The sequence below is a fragment of the Equus quagga genome, unplaced genomic scaffold (genome assembly GCF_021613505.1).
Source record: "Equus quagga isolate Etosha38 unplaced genomic scaffold, UCLA_HA_Equagga_1.0 268.2_RagTag, whole genome shotgun sequence".
NCBI classification, from domain to species: domain Eukaryota; kingdom Metazoa; phylum Chordata; class Mammalia; order Perissodactyla; family Equidae; genus Equus; species Equus quagga.
Genome location: NW_025799870.1, coordinates 238,490 through 262,750, shown reverse-complemented (window position 1 = coordinate 262,750; position 24,261 = coordinate 238,490). Strand labels below are relative to the sequence as shown.

General features: G+C 52.8%; 1 long non-coding RNA gene across 1 annotated transcript; it reads left to right on the top strand.

Moving 5' to 3' along the window:
* Positions 1-4,358: 4,358 nt before the first annotated feature.
* LOC124233879 (uncharacterized) lies at positions 4,359-11,108 on the top strand. Its single transcript, XR_006887169.1, has 3 exons — positions 4,359-7,162; positions 8,041-9,176; positions 10,390-11,108. It is a non-coding gene; the product is annotated as an uncharacterized LOC124233879 (long non-coding RNA).
* The last annotated feature ends 13,153 nt before the right edge of the window (positions 11,109-24,261 follow it).

Sequence of the window (24,261 nt, the reverse complement as noted above, 5' to 3'; positions counted from 1 at the left end):
ACGCCCATTCCTCAGTGGCAGGGACAAGGACATGTAGGGGTTGCTTTGAGCTGTGTGTGCTCTGTCCTATCTTCCTGGGCAGTTGTTACCAGTGAGGTAAAAAGTAGAGTTTATGATATGCCTTTAAGTAGGGTTTTGTTTGTTTTTTTTAAAACATTGGCACCTGAGCTAACAACTTTTGCCAATCTTCTTTTTTTTCCCTGCTTTTTCTCCCCAAAGCCCCCTAGTACATAGTTGTATATTTTTAGTTGTGGGTTCTTCTGGTTGTGGCATGTGGGATGCCGCCTCAGTGTGGCCTAATGAGTGGTGCCATGTCCACACCCAGGATCCGAACCAGCGAAACTCTGGGCCTCTAAAGCAGAGCGCACGAACTTAACCACTCAGCCACGGGGCCGGCCCCCTAGGTTTGTTTCTTTTTATGTTTCCCTGGTGCATTTGGCCCAAGGATCTCCTGGCCAAGGCTAGGTAGGACAGGAGAAGTCACCTCTGCCACCTGCCAGGGCGTGACCCAGGGAGGCCTGTCTTGTGTGGCGGCTCCAGTGGCAGAGGGACAATGGCCGGGGGACACAGGGCTGGCCTCTCAGCCCTGGCAGGAGGAGCTGCAGACAGGTGTCGGGTGGAGATGACGGGAAGCCCAGGGCTGCCTGGGCCAGGTCCCACCGTCCACTTCCCACCAGTCAGGTGGTGGTTGTGGCATTGAAGGTAAGCCCAGGAGACACTTTCCCCCAGAATGACCAAGGAGGACGAGTGTGTGAGTTGGCGGCTGCTGGCTCCTGTCTGTAACTGACGCCTGGCGTCTGGGTGAAGGATCCTCACTGGGGGGATTGCGGATGGGCTGTCCCTCCTTGTCCTTAGAGCCAAGGGGCTCAGTGACCATGGAAGCCCTCCACCACACAGCGCCCACAGAGGCTTGCGAAGTGCCCCGTCAAGCACTTTCCACGCACTCCCTCGCTTAATTCTTAACCCTGTGAGGAGGGCACGACCTCTCCATGTTGTCCAGTGCCGAAGGCATGGGGTGAGCCTCTGGTCCAGGATCGCAGAGGCTGGCAGGCCCCGGCCCTCAGCTGTGCGCAGGCTCCGAGCTGCCGCGTTCACGTCTCGGAATTGAGCCGCCTCGGCCAAGCCATCCCGCTGATCTGTCGTCTGGTAATTTCTGTGGGCAATTTTTTGTAACCTCATTTCATAAGTTGTTAGCAGAAAGTGTTTTCTTATTTCTTCATGGCATAATAAAAGGTTTTATGTTAGTCACTAGAATGTAGGAATCTATGTTTCTGTATAGTAGGAATTGGAACCCAAGGTTACTTTTTCCCTGAAAAAAATATATTTTGGAGAGAAATGATGTTGAAAAACTTCAAATAATTTTATCACAAGAATGTGGATACTATTTTATATTTCAAAGACACTTTGCACATTGTTAAATTAATATTCTTTAAAAACCTAGACTTCTTCTGCCCTAGTGTACACTCTCATCCGTAGTTCTCTGCTGATTGCTTTGTCCTGTGTCACGTTTGTAAGTGTTCAGACTGCCGAGCCTCACAATGTGCTGAGTCTTCAAATTATTTCTCCAGACATTCTTAGATAGTCTCTGTCTGCCTTTATATTGGCCACAAAACTCTCAGTTTTGGTAACTCGGTGACAGACAGTTTTTGGGGATTGCTTTGGCACACAGCATTTTGCCTAAAAGTGACATTGCGTTTTTTCTGCTTAATTTTCACGAGAGAGCACGGGACCTGGTGATGCACTGACCTGGCAGCTGTGGCGGTGGTGACACTAAGTGTGGGCCCTTCCCATGCGTTTCTTTGTAAGCTGGCTGTCACCAGGAGGTGAGTCGGCGGCCGCTTGCCATGTAGGCACGTGCCCGCCTCTGCTTTTCTCTTCATCCCCGTCATCGCTTTCAGTTTGTGCTTTGGGGATTCGTGCTCTGGGAGAACAGAAGAGCCCCGAGAGCCACGCCGACTACCGCAGGTCCTCTGGAGGATCAGCACTTCACGTGGACTTTCACAGCCCTGTGTCGCCATGTTGGAGCCGCTGAAGCAGACTACGATGTGCTGAGGACAGGAGGAGGAAGGCTTTCACAACCCGGTGTTAACATCGAGAGTTATCAACAAGGGCCAGCCCGGTGGCATAGTGGTTAAGTTCGGTGCATTGGGTTTTCAGGTTCAGCTCTTGGGTGCGGACCTACACCATTCATCAGCCATGCTGTGGTCAGCCCTATAAAGTGGAGGAAGATTGGCACAGATAGTAGCTGAGGGAGAATCTTCCTCAGGCAAAAAGTAAAGTTAACAACTCAAGGTTGAAATTCAGCATTCTGAATTGTTTCACATACACATTGCAAAGAGAGCTTGAAAGCTTTTCCCTTGAATTTGCCTCCTAAAGGATTTGTAAGAAATCTGGTAGCTGCTGCCACAGTGCTGTGCGTACGCTTGTGAAGGGCTGTGGGCGTTCCCATTAGAAACCAAGGATAGGGGCCCTGAGGAACGGGCCTCTGTCCCGAAAGTGGTACTTGGGCAGGGACTGTGTTTGCTGCGTGCATGTCTGTTCCTCACTGGGAGTCTGGCTTTTGCTCAGTGTTGCTTTGAGTTGTCCTGTAAGGCTGTGGTCAAGTGGTTTTAACCACTGGGTTTGTGTCTTAATTTACCCCAGGCCTGATTTGTCACACTAGGAAGCATCAGATTGTGGTCGTTTTCAGAACAGTCCTGCAGGGGAAAGCGGTGTGTTACGGATGGGAAAACGTGTCTGCTGGGATGGAGTCTGTGGGCCAGGATCTGTTGTCATGTTCCGTGTCGTGTTGTCCACCCCCTCCCCCCCACCCCCACTCGAGTGCCTGTCTGAGCAGCTCGCAGGGAGGGAGCGCATCCTTGCGCAGGAAACTGCATTCATCACCAAATGTCCCTTTGTTTAAGTCACACACATTTGTAAGAAACACAGAAATGCCTCAGCCATTGCCACTGGCCCTTTTTTTTTAACTTGGCAATTGTATTTCTAACCAGGGTTGGGCTGTGATGAACATGCAGGTGGCAGACCACTGGGAGTGTTTCGTGGTATTGCTGTGCGCAGTGTGTATCAGTCAGCTCCGGCTGCTGTGACAAATGCCACTGGCTGGGCAGCTTGAGTAACAGAATTTATTCTCTCTGTTTGGAGGCTGAAAATTCCAGGTCAAGGCTTGTTTCTCTCCTGGGCTCGTAGGCGCTCGTCCCGTCCCTGTGTCCTCACACGGTTGTCCCTCTGTGTGTGTCTGTGTCCTGATCTTATGAGGTCACCAGTCACATCAGATCAGGGCCCACCCATATGACCTCATTTTAACTTAATTACCTCTTCAAAGGCCCCATCTCCACATAAAGTCACATTGTGAGGTACCAGGGGTTAGGGCTCCAACAGATGAATTTGGGGAATACAGTTCAGCCCACAGCACCATATTAGAATTTATTTGGCCTTTCTTACTGTTAACCTGTAAGTGGGAAAGCAGTCTTGTTGGCATTATTTTTAAAAGGATGCTAATGCTCTGTTTGCTATAAAAGGAGTGGATAGATCCAGTGTAGGAAGAGAGCCTGGAAAGGTGAGCGGATTGCTGGTTCTAGATCTTCTTGCCCACTTCCTCTCGCTGCTCTCTCGGGTTGTTGACGGAACACTCTCACTTGTTTTCCTTGTCTGTGAGTGGTGAGAATCTGCCCTGCTCTCTTAGAAGATGCCTGTGCATCTCCAGGGAGATGTGGACCTGGGCCTGACACAGGGACGTGTCACCTTCGTGCTGGCATTTCCCCGGCACAGGGCCTTGTGCTGGCGGCAGCTTCGTCATTTCAGGCTGTGACACATTTGCTTTGGATTTCTGAGATCGCACTCCGAGTTCTACCTGGTTGGTTTCACTGTCAGGACGTCGGTCAGGACGTCGGTCAGGATGGTTTCCGTTTCATTGTTTTCTGGAACGCTGGCATCTCCCAGCGCATGCCGACGTTTGTGCAGGAGGTGCTGTTGAAGGTTCGTGGGAGCTTCCACCGCTTGTTTTTTTAAGATTTTATTTTTCCTTTTTCTCTTCAAAGCCCCCCCGGTACATAGTTGTATATTTTAGTTGTGGGTCCTTCCAGTTGTGGCATGTGGGACGCCACCTCAGCATGGCCTGATGAGTAGTGCCATGTCCGCGCCCAGGATCCAAACCAGTGAAACCCTGGGCCGCCGAAGCAGAGGGCACGAACTTAACCACTCGGCCACGGGGCCCACCCTCACCTCCCTGTTGTTAAATCAGTCTTTGTTTCTGAGGGAAGCAAGCTGCTTTATTTAAACTGCCACAGAATCTCATTCTAGTTTAACGTGTGCTCCAAGGAAGTAACCATCCAGATGGCCAGAGAACGGTGACCGAGGCGGGTGCACACATGTACCGTCGCCATGTTGTTCCAGAGGGCGCCCGGCTGAGCGGAGGGCTGGGTGCCGAGGCGCCTTCTGTCCTCCTGAGAAGGCACGATGGCGGGCTGCCTTCCTCAGAGCAGGTGACGGGCTTGGGATGTGCTAGGCCCACCTGGAAACTGCGGCTGGCCTCATTAAGCTTGAGTGAGGGTTCAGATGCGAGTGTCTTCCAGGTCTTTGTTGTAGTTTATGAACCAGTCAGTTCTAACCGAACTCAGCTTGAATGCTGTTGAGATAGTAGCACAAATGTATGTTTTCCTCTAGTAGATTTTGTAAATGTGGGTATATACAATAATTCATAAGGCATCTGAAATCTTTTATGGGACAAAATTGGTATACATAGTTATTTTGTCGTTGAAAGTTCTTTGTCCTATAATTGTGAATTTTGAAGCTGTTCCGTAGAAGACTGCTCTTCGTTCCCAGGTCACTGTAGATCCGTCTGGTGTACCGCCACCTCAGAGAGACGGTTAACCAAGGTGGGTCCCAAAGCTTGCGGTCATCGTTACACGATTCCAGCTTGCCACTAGGTGAAGTTATAAGACGGTTATGACGTGGGGAGTTGGGGGTGCTGGGGCGGGCTTCACAAGGCCTGATAGAACTAGCCTGGGCACGCGTTTCGGAGGCTGGTCTCTGTTCTCTATTTTGAAACTGTCTCTGTGCCTCAGTTTCTTTCCTTGCATGATTTTTTTTTAAACATCTCCAAACTCCTAATTTGTTTATCTAGAATAATACCATTTTAAAGAAATTTCCTGTTTCTTTACAGCACTTAGGAAAGAGTAACTTGTTTTTGCAAAAATGTCCCTGAGACTTACTCTCAATAAGTGATGGCCATATTGCATATAAAACTAGAAGATGATTTGGAAGGCCAGCCAGCTTGTGTCTCTCCTGAATATTCCTGTGTCACAGGCTTTCCTCTGCTCGCCTGGGTCAGCGAGGGGCCTGATCCCAGCAATGACATCTGGACTTTGGATGGTGACCGTGGAGCTGGTGATGGCATTTGTTACTAACCAGTGTCCTCCCCGCTGAGCCACGCTCCATGGAGGAGCTCGTGACTGCCGTTTAGGCATTTTAATTCTCCATAAATCAGAGAGCAGTGTAGTGTCGCTTTGAGAAAGACAGCACAGAAAGTGTGGTACAAGCTGCAGCTTTTCTCAGTTTACTGTCATCGTTCTCCCAGCTGACCGTTAGCTGACATCTCGGAACCCGCCAGGCTCTTCCGCTCAGCCTCCTGCAGGGGCGGCTTCCTGTGGGCAGCGGTGCAGACGCGTCGGATCAGCTGGGCTGTGCCCAGGACCTCACCGGCTCAGCGTTACACCTGCTGCCTCTCAGCTTGGACGTGTGCACTATCCTGTAGTGTCATCATGAGTGGCAAGGTGGCCTTTCCAGTTGTTTCCCTTATCATCAGGGAAATCCAAAGCCTTTTTCCTAGTTCTATGTCTTTATAATTTAAGGTTTCCTAAAGTTTTGTCACGTGTTTTCCTAACCTTTGAAGACAGCTCTGCTTATAGTGTCGGGCTGGAACATGGGGCGAGGTGCTGGGTGTGGTTTTGGGTGAACACCCATCATAGCGGGAGCCGGGTGAGTTACCTGATAGCCAAGGCTCTGTTCCTCACCGCTGCCTCCTCTGAAGAGAGACCAGCTTTACCTTTCTCATGGGTATTACAGGGTTTAGTGGATTTCAAAAAAGTTGAAGTATTTTTGGAAAGAAATTATTAAAATGGGACTTTTGTAAACCAAAGCATTTTAATGTTTTCCTTACACTGTGGAAAGAATCTTACATTTGACTGAAAAGTAAGTTAGAAATTTTTCAAAATTGATTTGAGAGGCCTTTGTAATCAACCAATTTATTCTGAGGTTAATTGTTAATTTTTCTAAGAAAATGAAGTTCCTTTTTATAACTAACTGTATTACCAAAATTCCTTTCTATTTTGTGAAAACTGTAGTGTTTATGAATTTAAATTGTCATACCTTTGTTAAGGATCCTTATTAAGGATCATGTTAATATAATTTTGTGCTTGATTTATTTACTTTGCATGATCTTTAAAAGGAAGATTTTAAGAATTTTGTGTCATGAATTTTTTCAGATGGTTACGTACTAGTTCACTGGGAAACGCAGACTAGGGTATCCTTTGAGAAAGTTCTGGGTTTGAGTGGCTTTGAGAAGAAAATCTCCAGCAGGGGATGAAAGCACCTAATTGAAGAACGGAGTCCGTGGTCCATGCAGCGCCTGAGGCACCTTGAGGCATCAGGAGAAGCGCTCTGCGCAGACTCCTCGCAGGTGCCCCCGTGTCCCTCTGTGGCTCTCTGCATCGTGCTGTCCTCAGCCTCCGAGTGCCTGCAGGATGTCCGTGAAGCTGAGCCCTGACCCAGGTGGAGTCAGGAGGCACCCCCAGCTGCACTGGCCGCCTCCACCGGGGGCTCTCTTACTGCACAGCATGTCCATAACTCTGTGATTGGTGTCACAGGCCAGCTGAGAGCTGGTGCTGTCACCTGTTAACAGCCTCTGTGAAGTCTGGGGAGCAGGCAGGCCTGGTGGCCAATGGCAAGTGTGGTCCCCGGTGAAATGATGGTGTCCTGTCAGCCGAATGCTGAGCCCACACTCCAACTTGAGAACTGCCCCCGAGGCCCCTGCTGCCCAGCTCCCCTCAGGCTGCTTCCTGGAAGGGGAGAGTGCGCAGCGGAAGAACGCTGTTCCCATCGTGCATGCTCAGGAGGCCCACAAAGAGAAGGGCATCGCAGACAGAAGACCAAATCGGAATCCCAGGTAACCCTGCGGGTCGTGCCTCAGGCTCGGCCCTGCCTGGCTTGGCGATTGTGGGGTTTTCCCTGGAGTCAGGAGCACTTCCCTCGTTTAACATGGAATTCCTTCTCTGAGTGATACCCGGGAGGCGGCAGGGTCTGCTTCCGCTCCTCCCTTATCACTGCACATTGGTGACCGGGGCTTGCAGGGGACAGTGCAGTGACCAGCCCAGCAGCCGGTGGCCGAGCAGGCACCAGGTGGCGTGATGACTCGTTGCTGACATGCCGTTTTCTCTTGCACAGGTTCGCCCCAGTCTTTTCATACCTTTCTGTCCCTTGCCTGTCAACAGTTAACACGCTTTGTGAAAAGGAGACTGAAAATGGTCTCTGATGAGCCCAAATAAGCCCTTCTGGAAAATGCAGTTGCTACAGGTGGCTTTTTGTATGCGTTTTCCTCAGTGTCTGACCTTGTGCTTGTAGCTCACCATTACATTACATCATCTGGGGCAGAAGGGAATTAAAGAGCCAAGAAATAGGAATCTCTTGCACCTTAATTTTGTTAATCGTCAGGAATGGGTGGTCCTTAGGGATGAGTGGTAAGAACGAGAAATCGTGCTGCACATCCAGCTCAGGCTGCTGTCTCTCCTGCTGGTGAGACTCAGCCACGTGGTCGTCTGGGTAGGTGTTCGGAGTCCAGGCTCTGTGCAGACTGAACCGGGCCAGGGGCTGTGGTCTCCGGTCACCCCTCCCCTCCCTGGGTGATGCGTGCTCGCTCGAGGGAGACTCCCGCCTGGGATCTGGGGCAGCGAGACGTCGGGAGCTTGTGTTTGAGTTATTTGTGAGGCTGTATCGGGGTGCTTCTAATGCCCATGACCTGAATCTTCCTCTGTTTTAAACCTTTAGGTTATGTTTTATATCAGCGTGAGCATCTTATTCTTGAAGACTTTGGAACCGATGAAACAATCATAGGTGTTGCCCTGGGACTTCTGCGCATCTGTTTCCAGGTTGCTCGCATCATCGGTACACGGCTTTGCTGTGTCCCTTGTCCGTGAGCCAGCCTGCTAGTTCCTCCTCTGATCTCAGCCTGGTGACGCTTGCCGGCTCTTGGCCATAAGTGACTTCCTGATAGAAAAGGACCCTCAGGCTTCAGTATCCAGCGGAGTTGGCAGCTCTGTCAGAAACGGAACTGAGGTCACTTTGAGACTACCTGCATTCTCTTCCTGGAAGGACACCCGGCAATAGATGTGAAACAAAACAAGAAGCAGCCTGCAGGACAGGAAGTCGCTGCACCAAAATGGTTTTCGCCTGCAGGATGTGCTCTTCCTCTCACATGTCAATTTTGGGAAATGGATTGATTCATTTTATAACTTTGGAAGATACTTATTCTTTGTTACAAGAAACAACTACTTTATTATAGGAACAAAATAATAGTATTTGATAACAGTTCATTTGTCATGTACCCTTGGAGTTTCTCTCGATAACCAGCATAGCTGTGTTTCTCACAGAATTCACATTTGTCATTAAGAGGCTGGAACTCCGTCTACACACCATCTGAATTGTGACCTGGGGGCGTGTTTGCCTGGCCTCATGCTGGCCACATCCCTGTTTCCTTTCCAGATCGCTCGTGTTAGTCTGATTACTGGGCTGTGTCCATGGACAGACAGCGCATACTATGTTTGGTGTTACTTTTCAGAACCTGAGCTACAGAGCTTGAGTTGGCTAATTGATAAGCTGTGTTTTATATTACATTCCTTGTACCTTCCTGGAAAGGAATTTGACCTTTGCAAAAACTATGATAAGTGATCATTAAAGAGGTGTTTGTAAAATAAATTGAATATCACTTCCTAATAAGTGTTAATCACAACACAGTGTGTCAGAATTTATGGAATGCAGCTAAACAGTGCTTGGAGGGAAATTAATAGCGGTAAATACCTCTGTTCAGAAGATCTCAAATCAAAAGTGTAAGCTTCCACCTTAGAAATCTAGAAGAAGAAGAGCAAAATAAATCCAAAGCAAACCAAAGGAAAGAAAGAATAAAGGTTAGTATGGAAGTAAGTGAAATAGGAAACAAAAACTGAAGAAAAATCAATAGTTGGATTTGAAAAGATCAAGTTTGGCAAACTTTTAGCTACACTGACCAAGAAAGAAAGAGAAGATACAAACTGCCAATATCAGGATGAGAGGAGACATTATTACCAACCTTACAGAAATTAAAGGAATTGTAAGGAAATACTATGAGCAACTTTATGCCAACACATTGGACAATTCAGGTGAAATGGACACATCGTAGAAACACAGAAATTACCAAAACTTAGTCAAAGACAAATGCGTTTTTTATTTTTGAGGAAGACTAGCCCTGAATTAACATCAGCTGCCACTCTTCCTCTTTTCTTTTTTTTTTTGCTCAGGAAGACTGGCCCTGAGCTAACATCCGTGTCCATCTTCTGCTTCTTTTTAAATTGGGGCACCTACTACAGCATGCCTTGACGAGCGGTGCGTAGGTCTGCACCCGGGATCTGAACCCACAAACCCCAGGCCACTGAAGTGCAATGTGCAAACTTAACTGCTGCGCCACTGGGCCGGCCTCTGCAAAATTTTAATAGGCCTGTAACAAAGAAATTGGACTAGAAACTAGACTCTTCCTAGAGAATAAAGCCCAGGGTCAGATGGCTTCACTGGTGAATGGTACCAAATATTTAAAGAAGAAATAATACCAGTTTTTCCCAGACTCAGGAAATAAAGGAGGAGGGAATACTTAGCAGCTGTGCACTGTGGTGCCCGTTACCCTGCTACCAGAGCCAGACAAACAGAAGGATGCTGCAGATCAGTATACCTCATGAATGCAGAAACAGAAATCTGCAACAGGGGCTGGCCCCATGGCGTAGTGGTTAAAAGTTTGACATGCTCTGTTTCAGTGGCCTGGGGTTTGTGGGTTTGGATTCTGGGTGTGGACCTACACCATTTGTCAGCAGTCATGCTGTGGCAGTGACCCACATAGAAAATAGAGGAAGACTGGCACAGATCTTAGCTCAAGGCCAATCTTCCTCACCAAAAAAATATATATATATATATATATTTTGGAGAACTTACACTCCCAGATTTCAGAACTTACTATAAATCTACACTAATCAAGATAGCATGATACTGGTATAAGGATGTGTCTAGACTGATCGATCAATTGATCTCTCTCAGTGGAACAGTTGAGTCCTGAAGTTAACCCTTACATTCATGGTCACTTGCTTTTCTTCATAGGTACCAAGACAGTTCAGTGGAGAGAAGATTGCCCTTTTAACAAATGAGGCTGGAAGAATTGGATATCCACATGCAATAAGATGAATTTAGACCCTTCATTATTTACAAAAATTAACTCAAAATGGATCATACACCAGAATGTAAGAGCTAAAACTATGAAACTTAGAAGAAAAAATCATAGACAAGAATCTTCAGGACCCTGGGATTGGCAAACATTTCTTATATATGATGCTAAAAGCACAATCATAGAAGAGAAAGTTGATAAGTTAGACTTCATCAAAATTAAAATCTGTGTCATAAGCCACTTCAAGGAAATGAGAAAACTGGCCACAGACTGGAGAAAATATTTGCAAATCATACTGATAAAGGATTGGTATCCAGAGTATGTAAAGAATGCTTTAACAAGCAGACGACTCATGTAAAAAATGTGCAAAGGATTTGAATAGACATTTCTCTAAAGAAGATAGACAAGTGGCCAATTGACACATGAAAAGTTGCTCCACATCCTCTGGAAGTTAATAAAGGGAAACGTCACTTAAAGTGGAGTCGGGAGGCCGGAAGGGGGAGCTCCCACTCAGTACCACTCAAGGTTAGTTACAGGAAAGACGGTCAGTTACAGGTCACAACAGAAAGAAGTGTCCATTACAGGAAGAAATGTCTGGTGCATCCCAAACAGAAATCGACAACCCCAGCAACTCAGCCAACGAGAAGCCGCCGTTACCCTGAACTCTCGCTTTCTTCCAATGGACTTTGATGCGAAAGCGCCGCTCCCAGCTTCCTCCTTTTTCTCTATAAAATAACGTTCCTCTCCCTTGTTGGGTTTGCCTGTGGTCCATCACAGCGTACACATCCTCAATTACAATTCTTTGGCTATTCCTGAATAAACTTGTTTTGCTGGTAAAATAACTGTTTTATTTGTAAGGTTGACAATCCTTAGTCATTAGGGAAATGAAAATTAAAATTGAGATGCCACTTCCCACCCCCTAGAAGGACTGGGAGCCAAGGAGGGGCGATGACGGACGTTGGTGAGGATGTGAAGAGCTGGAGCTGCCCCTTTGGGTAACAGTGTAGCAGTTTCTTAAAAGGTTGAAGTATAAACTTGCCGTGTGACCCAGGTTCCTAAGAATAAACACGGAAGAATTGAAAAGATAGGTCTGCAGAAAACTTGTAAACTGGTGCTTGTCCCATTATTCACAATAGCCCCAGCGCCTGTCAGCCGGTGAGTGGATGAACACACCGTGGTATGTGCACACACTGCAACACTGCAGAGGGCGCAAGGCCTGAGCTGGTCCACGCTCCAAGAGAGCCTCAGAGACACGCAACGTGCAAGGTGCCGGATGGAAGAGACCACGCGCTGTGTGACCCCGTTGATGTGAGAAGTCCTGAGAGGCAGGCCAGGGAGAGAAAGTTCATTACTGGTTTTGGGGGTGGGGGGCTGGGGCTGGGAATGGAGACCAGCTGCCGGTGGACACTTGGGGTCTTTCTGAGTGAGGTAAATGGTCAAAATTAGATGATGGTGATGGTGGTACAACTCTGAACTTAGTAAAACGAATGCTTCTCTTAAAATCGGTTTTCCGATAGTAGGTAAGTATACCCCAGGAGAGCTGTTAGCAGCCCCCTGAGGTGAGACCGGAACTCTCGAGGAAGACAGGTGGGACAGGGTTTCTGGTTCTGGATTTGGGCTGGGCCCCAAGAGTCTGTTTCCGACAGCCCCCTGGGCGGGTGGGGGCCGTGGCCTGCACTGCCAGGTAGTGTGTTTACGTCCCCTGGGAGGAGGCGGGTGGCTGGGGCTTGTGACCTCCACCAGCGGGTCCGTCCTTGTGCTGTGGTCCACTGCTGGGGTGTAGTGTTGGGCTAAAGTAATGAAAAACTAGTTTCTCAGGAAAATAAGTGGTGGGAACCAGAAGGTTGTAAGGAGGAGATTGTCAGAGTGGAGCGGATCTTTGTGGAGAGGCAGAGCGGAGGCTGCAGCACATGAGGAGCTGGGCGGACACGTGTGGCCTGCGTGGGGCCCGAGGGCGCCCACGGCGCTGCCGTTGCTGGGCCAGTCCGAGCTGAGAGGCCTGCGGGTTGACCAGAAGCTCAAGGGAGCCCCTCGGCCCGGGCAGCCCCTTCTGACGCTGCCCGTCTGTGATTCTGCGGCCACCAAGAGGGGCTCAGGAAGAGGGCCAGCCCGTGGGAAAGCAGCGCCGGGAGAGGCCAGCAGCCCCGGAAGGGAGTGAAAAGCCAGAAACGGGAAGAACAGCACAGCAGCAGCCGGGTGTGAGACCTTGTGCACTCCGCTCTCCCTCCCGAAAGCTCCTTCCCCGTGCTGTCTGCTTGGCTTTGGCTGGGAGTCCAGTGTGAGCTCGGCCGGCCGCGCGCCTCACGGGGGCAGACACGTCGGGGGTGGACCCGGGTCACCCAGGCTGGGCCGAGAACTCTTCTTGCCCCTCTCGGGGGTCTCACCACGACGTCCCTCCCTCCAGACGCAGCCCACTGCAGTGAGGAATCTTCGAGAGTGCACCTTGGCTGGCACGCTCCCCCGTGTGGTGCACACCCGAGTATCGGCCGCCCCGCGTGCACGGGGCTGTGGAAGCCGCCTCGGTGGGGGCGGTGTCGGCACACACAGGTGGCCGCGTGAGGGACCAGGGCAGTGCTCGACACAGGTGCACGTGTGGTCCCGTGGGGTTTTGTGAAAGCAGTTTGAGAATAAATGGGTACGGAGGCAGTCCTACAAGGCGGCCCACCTCCAGGACCAGTTCGTGTGGGGGAGTGTGGGAGGCCCGCACGGCTGGCGGGCGGTGTCCCTGCCACAGGAGGAGGGGAGGCCCGGCACCGTCCCTCCTGGCCGCCTCCTTCCCGGGCGAAGGTGGACACACTGAGGGGGCGGGCGGACAAAGTCTCTGCTCCTCGTGCTGAGGCCCCCTTCTTGAGGGTCCTAGATAAACACTTCAGGGGGAAGATGGCCTGAGGGCCAAGTGACAGGCCGGAGGGCTGCGCAGGCACGGGCTGGCGAGGGGTGGCCTGGAGCTATGGGGTGGGAGTCCTCGGTTCCCGACGTCCGCTCCTGACAGAGGCCATGCTGGGTACATTGCATTAGCTTTGCTGCAGTTTTGCATCTAATGACTTCCACCTGTGTGCTGACCTTCGCGGTCTCTGCGTCGGGTGCCAGTTGTGCAGTGGAGGGTGTTCCCGCTCCAGGTCATGACTCGGAACACTTGCCCCATTGGGGGTTTTGCATGTTCTTTGCGAGGTGCCCCAGCTGCTACTGTTTCTGTGGACTGAACGTCGTTTGCACCAGTTAGCAGTCAGTCAGCACCGCTCCAGCCTCGACCTTTCCGGCAGTGACCACCGGTGCCCCGGGTCCTCCTGGGCTGGGGCATGCTGGCTCCTCAGACATCCAGGCGGGAAGGGTGGCAGGATCTGACATGAAGGGAAGAGGTGCGCCCGGACTCTGGTGGGGCTCGCTTTCCGTTCTCACATGGCCACGTCTACTGGGGAGGGCAGCTCGAGGTCACGCCAGCCCCACGTTCTGCCCTGAGAGCTGTGTGTCCCTGAGGGCTGGGCACGCATTCAAGAACCCGCAGTGTTCCATGAAAATGCACGCTCTGGAAAGAGTGCCTGAAGTGTAATGAAGATGAGCATTCATGCTTGGGACTACTTACCTTCCCTGCACAGCGTGAGCGCAGAAGATCTGAGGCTGGAGGTGGGGGAGCTGTGGCGTCGTGGTTAAGTTCAGTGCGCTCTGCTTCGGCGGCCTGGGTTCATGACTTTAGGTCCCGGGCACAGACCTACTCCACTCATCAGCCGTGCTGTGGTGGCGTCCCATGTGCAAAATAGAGGATTGGCACAGATGTTAGCTCAGGGTGAATCTTTCTCAGCAAAAAAAGATCTGAGACTAAAGGAGAAGGCAGCCGAGACAACAGCTACCTCTGTGCTCAGGGCGGGCACAGCCTTGGCATCTGCGTTTCTTTATGCCCCGTGTCTCAGAATCCTCGGGCAACAGCCATTGCAAACCTGCTTTGATTTATTTCATATCTCCATCGACGTACTAGTCTCTGAATATCAATGATGTTCTTGTCTAAATTTGTGGAAAAGAATAAAGCCAAATGTCTGTCTTAGGTAATACATCGAAGTATTTATTTTGGAGAAACTGTGGTCACAGCAAGAAGGAATTAGTGGATAAATAACGCTGCTCCTGTCCTGCTGAGCCCTGGGGCCCACGACCGTGGGGGCTGGGGCAGTCTCCTCTGAAAGTGGGTTCCCTCCCAGCGACTTTGGGAGAAGTTTGAGATTGCCTTTTAAGATCTGTCTTTGGTAACCGATCCTGAAGAAGTCCTTCAAGATGGCTGCTTGCTGGTTGCCATTAGGGAATGGGGTTGACCAGCACTTGTTGGGGTCAAGTCACTCAAGAGGAAAGGTGGTTGGACCCGGGGAGGCTTGGTGGGAGACGTCTCAGCACGGGCTGCAGGCTGGGAGCTGGCCCTCAGGCGTCCCGCACCACCTCTGCTGTCGGCTGCCAGCTGGAGGATGAGGGACGCGCCAGCCTGGACTTGATGGGGGTCAGGCAGCCGTGGCTGTGGACTCGGAAGAACCCCAGACGGAGAGAAGTTCAGTGCAGGACAGGCCGCGAGAGCGCTGCAGGCGAGCCCACCTCGGCCCTCGACCGAGCAGACGTGCTCCTGACAGCCGGCAGGATGAGGACTCCGCGGAGACGCGCGCGTGCCTGGCGAAGGCACCCGGCGGAAAGGAGAGGCCGTGCTGCTGCAGACGGTCTCCCCCAGTTCACGTTGACTCCCCACGCCCGGGGTGGGGTGCCAGGAGGCGGGGCCTTTGGCAGGTGAGGTGTGGATCCCCCTGAGGGCATCAGTGTCCTTGTAAGAGAGACCGCAGAGAGCTCCTCACCCTTCCCATAGTGTCAGCACATGGTGAGGAGGTGCCCTCTGAGGACCAGAAAGGGGGTCCTTGCCAGCCTGCTGCCACCTTGACCTTGAGCTCCTGCCTCCAGAGCTGGTGCTCCCAGTTTGTCAGCCCACCACTTCTGTGTAACACATGGCAGCCGCTCAGATTTGTGGATGACGGGACACGGCGTGTGCATGCTGGGGCGTTGGTGGTTGTGTGTGTGTGTGATATATAAGATACAAAATCCTTACCATGGCCGCCTCCTGAAAGCTGGGCGTCATCATCACTCCCGTTGGACAGACGGCCGTGTGTGGGTCGGGAGGGCAGACGAGCTTGTGATGGCCGTCCACAGGGCTAGTGGGGGACCCTTCTGCAGTACGGAGGTGTTCTCTGTACAGCCCGGCGCGGTGTCCCACGCGGGCGTCTCAACATGAAGCCGTCCCCAGGCGCCCCTGGAGAAGAGTGCCGCAGCCTGGCCACTGCGGGCAGCCCACGCCCAGTGCTGCCCATCTGCTGGGGACGTGGGGGACAGCAGCCGAGACAGCCAGGGTAGGAGGTGCGCGCTCCCTCTTGGGTCCCTTGTGTCCTCTCGCCTGGGACCCTGGGGACAGACCTGGCCTCTGGTTCATTGTCCTGCCCTGAGGTTGCTCCCCAGAGAAGCTTCTGGCATCTCACCAATCAAGGAAGAGCCTGTGGGACTCGGGAGGGCTCAGGGGAGATGGAGCGATGCTGCGGGCTGCAGGCTGAGGCGCCGCCGCCAGGAGGAGGGGCTGCAAAGGGAGGAGGCCGCCACGCATGTCCGGGGGCCCCGACGGGAGCCGCTACCCTGGCCGTTGCTGGGGCAGAGTCCGTGTCGGGGGCTCCGGCTGCAGGCCCCACCGCTTTCCTCCCGGGGAGCGGGTCCCGACAGCACAGGAGAGGGGACTGCAGGCCCTTGCGGAGGACTCGCCATGACTGTCCTCGCGGGGGCACCCTTCTCGCTGGCCCTGCAGCGGCTCTCATGGGGCTGAGCCCCTGGCTGGCGAGGTCCAGGGCCCGCTCTGCTTTGCTTCCAAGGCTCCATTTCAGGCCCCAGGCTGGCTCTGAACAGGGGGCTGCAGCCCGTCCTCCTGAAGCTCACAGCCCGCAGAGGACAGGCCCAGATGGCTAGCTCTGCTGACCATCCTGCGATGTTAAATGGTTATATGTGACGTAGAAGATGGGTCACACCTGTCCTTATGCTAATGGGCTACAAGTGTGAAACATGGTCAACACAAGCAGTACCATGTGTCCATGGAGCTAACCTGGCCTGATGGAGACCTGGGGCTGAAGGTGGACTTGCTGCAACACGGCATTTAATCAGAGGCCTGAGGGAGAGTAGGCGTAAGTGAGCTGAAGAGGGGTAGCAGAAACAGCACGTGCAAAGGCCCTGCGGGGAGAAAGCGCATGGCTTATGTTAGAGAAACTGGAGGGGCCAGATGGGCAGGACGGGCCAGAGAGATGCCAGAGGGAGCCACACCTGCTTGTGTCCTGCATCCTCTCTCTGACACACACACACCACACTTTGTACTTCTCTGTGTTGATTCTCTGTGATGTCAGCTCCTGTCGCATCCGTGATCCATCCAAGTCCTCTGTGCATTTGGTGACTTCACTCACGGGCAGCACTAGAGTTTCCCTTTGTAGTTAGTAATGAGGTCTCGGGCTGCCCCTTTGCTGCTTCTGAGAAGCGTGGCCCCAGCTGACAGACCTGCTTGAGGCCTGCTCCTCTCTGGTGGGGGAGACCTGTGTGTGTGGACCCTCTGTGAGCAGTGACTGCTGAGGATTACTGGTTCCGTGCTGGCAAAGCCACCGGTGAGCAGTGTGGGGTGCAGGGAAGGTGGACCGGGCCCCCCATGGGGGTCACCGGGGATGGACAGCGAGCCGGCTGTCCATAGGTGCTCCCGGAGGCTCGTGGGCCTGTGCTGGGAGTCTGCGGGGGGCGGCCGTGAGCACCAGGAGCAACGGGCACAGCCAGTGCAGGACGGAGTCCCCACTGCTTGTCCTCAGCAGCCAGCTCTCGGCGTCCTGACGGGGTACTCGCGCTACATCCCGCCTCCACATGGACTGAGCTCCCCAGCACCAGCTGTCCCTCGGACTGGCAGCCGGCCGTCGGATCTCCACCTTTAAGATGGGCGATTACCCCTCCAGGGCCACTTGAAGGAATTGCCACAGGCCGCTGCGGGAGGGCGTGAACCCTGTAGCTCGAGCCCAGGAGGGGAGCAAGTGTGACGGGTCTTAGCTCAAGCCGCCTCCTCGTGTAGCCTCGTGTGCGTCGGCCGGATCAGCACCGTGGCTAGGAAGATAACCCCTGGTACTGGTAGAAAACCGCCACGATGGTTGTCAGTAGGATGCTCTCAGTGAGGAAGGGAAGACGGAGGCTCTCACAAGATGGGATCTCGCTGTAACTGCAGGTCCGGTCACGGGGAGGGTGCCCAGGTGGAGTGCATCGGGCGCCTCTGCCGCCCTCCAGGAGGTGACTCCAGGCATCATGTCCCCTCGTGGGCCCGTCGCGAGAGCTCAGGTCTTTCTGAGGGACAGCAAGCACATGGCGAGGGCACCATGCACAGGAGGACCTGGGGATGCCTTCTCCTCCGTCTCCCCGACCGCGGAGATGAGACACCCAGGGCTCATTCCTCCGGAACTGTGTTCCCCGCCCAGGAGCCTGAGAACCCGCTGCTGACCTGAACCCCGCGTCTGGCCAAGGACGGTGCTCCCAGACCTGCAGACTTGGCGCACCAGGGAAGACCATGCCCGAAGGAGGCCTCTCCCGGGTGAGCATGGACGTCAGAACTAGAGCTCGGGGCAGAGAAAGGAGAAAATGGTGGGCCGAGACTCTGGCTATCCAAGTACGTAAATGTGCCAGAACAAGGATAGTGTGACGAGGAGTTTGTAATTAGCGTATTGAGTAATGGTCCAACCGAAGAGAGATTTTCAAGTGAAAGCTCAGTAATGATGTGGACGTAGGTACTTAAACGCTTCCAGCAACAACCGAGGGTTCTGCTGGTGTTTGGAGGGAGGCAGAAGCCAGAGGCCGGGCCCTCTCCAGGTGGCGTCCAGAGGGCCACCTGGGATGGGGCCAGTGCTGTGTCGTTTTTGACCCCGAGGCAGAGGAACAGCATGTCCTCTGACCTCAGGGAGGGAAGACGGCAGGATTGGAGTGGAGCGCACACCAGCGGCATCCAGCGGCAGGGCACGGTGTGAGCTGGCAGGAACAGGAGGGAAGGGCGTTCGTTTTCCTCCCGCCACTGGTCTCGGCCTTGTGCTGAGTTCTTTCCCGTCCACTAACAGCGTCTTTCTGGACAATCTCAGTTGTCACGCCTCCTCGCCCAGTTCACCTCTTTAATCTCTACTGAGTCCAATGTTCACCGCCTCCCCTCTGGAGCCTGCAGGCCGGGTGGGGAGCGAGCGTGGGCCCTCCCTCCTCTGGGCTGGGCTCCTTCGGGGGGGGGGGGGGGGGGGGGGGCCTCTCTGTCTCTTCACAAGAAGCCGGCAGGGGGAGGAGGGGCCCACACCAATGATGGAGGCTTGAAAAGAACCTCTGGGGATGGACAGGGAAGTGGTGTTGTCCCCTGGAGGGACAGGAGCTCAGGTCATGGGCCGAGTGGCCCATCCTCTGGTGTTTGGGGCAGGTTGACGAGCAAGCAGGGCGGTGGCTGGCCCCCATGGATAGCAGGCTGCCCTCTTGTCGCGGTCCGCCTTCTGCTGGTGGCTCCTCAGTGGGGTGGTGGGGGGGCTGTTGGCGGAAGCAGAGTGGATCCAGCTGCATTTGGAGCCCTGGAGGCTGCCTTCCCCGATTACTCAGGGGCTCTCTTAGGGACGTGGGGCACGTGACACCCTCTGTTAACAGGCATATTTTGGGCCAAAGGAAAACTACTCACGTTCCTCACGTTCGTGACTGACGAGTTGACAGTTTCAGGTGGGCTGTGAGAGTGAGGGGCGGGGGAGAATGAGGCGGACGGGAGAGAGGAGGGCCTGGTGTGATAAACAGCCTGCAGGCCCCCGAGGTAAGAATAAACCACATAGATCTCCGATAACAAATCGGAGTGAGCTCAGTGCCCCGAGAGTTAGAACACAAAATCCAGCTATTATCATAGGCCTTTGTCAAGAGCTTCAGTAAACACACCAAAACCAAGAGACAAAGTTTCAGAACGAAGGGGGCGGTTCCACTGGCACCCCACCCTCCCTCGTCCAGGAGAAAACGCGCAGAGATGCTGGATGAAACACGATAGTTAAGAATACACAGCTGGGCTTGTGGGAAAGGCAGCGAGATGCCCGGGGGCCAGAACGACAGACTGGAAGCCGGGCACGAGCTCAGGGACTGGACCCGGGGCTGCACAGAGACGGGCTGGAGCCCCCAGGACGGGTCAGCATTCACGGGGCAGAGCGTGGGGCCTGGGTCTGTGCAGCCTGAGAACTGGGAGGAAGACGGCTTTGCAAAGCCAAGACACTGGCTGGGTTTTCTCTCGGCAAAAGACGAATTGAAAGAACCCCATCTGCCTGCCCAGGGGTGTGTCCCCGGCCAGGCCTCTGGTGGGCGGGGAGACAGCACAGCCACGTCTGGTGCCTCCCCTGACTGGGGAGTCTGAACCTACACCAGAAGTGGGGGGAGGGTTAAGGAGAGGCTGGCGTAGGACACTGCGCATTTGGAGCACCGAGCCCAAGAGAGAGAGCGAGCCAGCCTCGTCCTCAACACGACGTCCACAGGACTCCCAGTGCCAATGGCCTCACCCCAAACTCGCCAGGACGTGCTCTGCCGTGGAGGAGCGTCAGGAGGTGTGAGAAAGGAGAATTCAGAAGGGGAACAGTCTGAATGAGACCCTAAACCATCATCGTCATCGTTGCTAATATTTACATAGGGCTGGGAGGTTCCAGGCAGCGCTCCGAGCACTTTATATAAAAGCATGCTTAAGACGATCAAACAGATGGGACAAGACACTATTAGGAAGAGTGCTCAGATTGGAAGGAAAAAATAGAACTTCTGGACGTGGAAATATAGTCATTGAAATAAAAAGTCAAATGAAAGTGTTCAATAGCAGGTCAGACGTCTGAGGAGAGATTTAATGAACTGGAAGGCGGATCTGAGAAATTTCCCAAAATGCCCCAGGGGGAGATAAACAGATGGAAATAAGAAAATAAGAGGGAATGTGGAACAAGAAGATCCAACATACATCTCATGGTGGTTTTGAAAGAAGAGGATAGAGAACATGGGTCTGAGGTGCTATTCTCCGAGTCACTGCTGGGAATCTTCTAGAACTGGTGACAGATTAATCCTTAGGTTGATGAAGCATGATTAGACCCAAACAGCTATCCCACTGGGGATCAAAATGTCGGTTTCAAGAGAGAAGACCTTTACAAATCTTTACTTTTTAAAAAAAACTTTCCCACCCAGCTGAAATGAAAACTGTAAAGTGCTCTCAGTCATCTCTTCCGCCCCCTCTCCTCCTTCCGCCAGCTCTGAGGTTGCAGCCTCTCGTTCTCGACGAGCAGAGCCACGGAAGCTCCTGTGGAAACCCCGTTCCCCTTGGAGCCGCTCCCACTGACCACCTTTCTCACCACATTGCGCGGGTTTGAGTGTGTGCGGGGGCGGGCTGGTCGGAAAAGGGAAAGTGGGGACCTCATGACAGGAAGGATGTCCTGTGATGCTTTCTGACAGCGGGCCGTCTGAGGTCATCCTGCCCCTCCAAGGACCATGGGACTCCCTTTTCCCACCAGACTCCGAGAAGCGCTCTCTGTGCGTGTGCAGCGATGGTGTTGGCTGCAGGGGCCGCAGAGTCAGGCCTGTTCCAACAGTGGATGGCACCCTCCCTTCTCAGTGTGCCGGGAGGAGAAGGACAAGGATGTGGGACACCTCGAGGGGCCTGGACCGCACTGTGGGCATAGAGGAGCTCCCCCTGCCCCTGCCAGGAGTCCCTGGGCCAGGAGGGCATCAGGAAGCCTCCCTCCTGGGGTGGGGGCGGCAGGAGGCCTGATGCCGGCCTTGGGTGGGGTTACAGAGGTGTTTACCTTAAGATAGCTCGTTAAGCTGCATATTTGTTTTGTGTGGTTTCTGAATCAATCTCTCTTTTTTCTTTTTTTTAGTAAAAGCTTAAAGAAACACATGCATGAGACAGAAAAAAGCCATGGAGGGGCTGCAGAAGATACTGGAAGTGACATGTCTATCGTGGGCTGCCAGATGCTCTGCCCCACATGTCAGAGGTCTGGGGGTCGGTTCAGGCTGAAAAGATTTTACACGAAAAGCAGCTGCCTTTGTCTCTGACCTCGTTAATCAAGGCTTGAAGACGATTTTCCTTCCTGGAGGAGGCCGGCAGCTTCCGGCTGTAATTGCGGTGTGCCTCGTGGTGACGAGAAGCTGTGTGCGCCCAGTCACTTCACGGTGCCTTGTTCTCCGGGCGCGAGCCCCTCGAGGTCTCTGACTTCGGCCTCCGGGGAGGACTCGCTCGCTAATCCCCTCTCCTGGGAGCACACCTTCCAGCAGAGGGAGAAGCTGATGAGACAGGGCTGCTTTGAGAATGCTGAAAGCCAGGGCTGGGCTTACATCCTTCCAGCCCTGCCCCAGCTGGCCGACTCTTTGCTGAGTAACCAGCAAGCTTGCGGCCCAGCTGCCTCCCTCCCTCCCTGTCCCAGAAAGGAGTTACCGCAGCCAATGGAAGTAGACACGTCAAAGAAGGAGCCCAGGAAATTTGAAAGAGAGAATCAGAGTGGGGAGGCCGGGCTGGTGCGTAGGCTGACTCTGAGCCCCCGGCCCCGGGGAAGGGCCCTCCCTGGAGGGGCTCCTGAAGCCGTGGGGGCTCAGGCTCATTGGACTCTCCATCGTGCCGTGAATCAGTGTGGGGACCCTCAGTGCCAGGTCGCTCAGCTTGAGGCACCCTTGCCCCTGTGCAGTCACAGCAGCTTTCGCTTTGTCTTTCCTCTGCACTGAGCCCTCCCCTAATCCTGTTTAGATTACAGGTATCTGGAAATAGAAAGACCAAGAATCCCGAGTCGTTGGGGGATGGGCAGCATCCTTGGTGAGCAGCACCGCCCGAGGGGACAGCAGAGGGAGGCACAGGTGTCTGGCAGGTGTGTGCTGGGGTTGGGCCCATGGGGTCTGACTCCTGGGCTCAGACCCTGGCTCCCCCTAGCTGGACCCAGGACTTTGGGGGGTTACTCAGCCTCCCTGTATCTCCGTTTTCCATTCTGAGAAATGGAGAAATCCACAGTTGCTCCAAAAGGGCCGCTTTGCAGAGCAGGAATCACGTCAGGTGGAGACGAGGGCCTCTGGCTTCAGCCGGGCCTGGGAAATGTGTCGGAAACCCAGAGAGTCAGCCTCGTCGTGATGATGTCTGAATGATGAAGTGGTCTTAAAGCGATCAGTAGTGTCTCTTCCTGCTGTGTGGTCTAACCTGGCATAATCATCTACAAGATAGTCCCCGATTCCTGAACAGCACGCACATAAGGGCCTAGGTGGGGTGGGCACAGCAGACACCCAGGGCCCTCCCTGCAGTGGCAGGTGAAGACGACACAGAGAATGGCGCGGCCTTGGAATAGGAGGCATGGTCAGCCTCACTCCTGCCCCTCTTTCTTCAGTTTCCTCAGTGGAACGTGTGGAGTCTGTGTGGTGCGTTTTGATTGAAGGGTGTGGAGAAGTTCCGGCCTTAGGCAGATCTGCAGTTTGAAAAGGGAGGAGGGTTTTAACAGCCTGTTCAGATACTTGTGGATATTCCTCTCTGATACCATGCCAACACTTGACAAGTGGTAGTATCTTCAAGGTTACTTGCAGTGTGGAATCTGAAATCGTAACAATGAACTTTTTGTCCTGTTACATTAAAATCAATCAGAACGTCTTGCACGTTCAGATTTTTTTTTATCTGTGCATGGTTTTGTAACACTGTGCACTGGCCATTTGGAAAACATTAGTTCATTGAATTAAGCAGAACTTCCAAATGTCGACCCAGTTATTATACAACATGAAACATGTCACATTTGTTAATATCACCTCCAAGCTCTCAAGAGAAGTCTTTAAGTATTGGGAAATTTTTGAGCTCATGGTCTGGGTATAAGCTTTTCAAATTTTTATTTTATTTTATTTTATTTGGTGAGGGAGATTGGCCCTGAGCTAACATCTGTGCCCATCTTCCTCTATTTTATACATGGGACGCCTACCACAGCATGGCTTGGTAAGCAGTGTGTAGGTTCGCGCCCAAGAACCAAACCTGCAAATTCTGGGCCACCAAAGCAGAGGGTGAGAACTTAACCACTACGCCACCAGGCTGGCCCCTCAACATTTTAGTGTTTGCTTGAAAAATTGCATGGCTTCACAGGCAAGAAGTAATATCAGTGTTTTTCTCTTGAATTGACAGCCTTGATTTATTCATTTCTGAGAAAATGTCTGCCAGAGACCCACGTCTAAATGTTCATAATTTGTCTGCCAGTTGTTCTTTCAAGAAGAAATGATGTTCCATGAAAAAGTGGCTAGTTCAGCTTGCAACTCAAACAGTTGCACAAGTGCTTTTCCTCCAGAAAGCCCCCGCTTTTGGGTGCGCAGCAGAGGGCCTTATGCAAACTTCCATTTTGTTGCACAGAAGATGGAGAAGCCTTGCAGCCAAGGTTTGAGAGTTAATAAAATTCATCACTCTGACAGCGCCGTCACGAACATTCCTAAATGGAATGGGCTTTGCTCCTGTGAATGCACGTAAGTGGAGCACACAGCCACTGCGAAGCATTGTCTGGTGCCCCGGCTTGATTCAGGTCGTCCCTGTGGTTTTAGCCACAGCTGCTTTTGCACAGCAGGGAGAATGTCCACACAGTGAAGAAGGCAAATTCCATTATGGTGTTATTATGAAAACATAATACATAAAACATAATAATTTCGACCCTGCAAGCCATCTGAAAGGATCTTGGGTCACCCAGGGTTCTGCAGAATACTTTGAAAACTGCTGAAACAGGGGTTTCTTTTTCTTGTAAGCTCTCTGGAGACAGGTAATTGCTGAT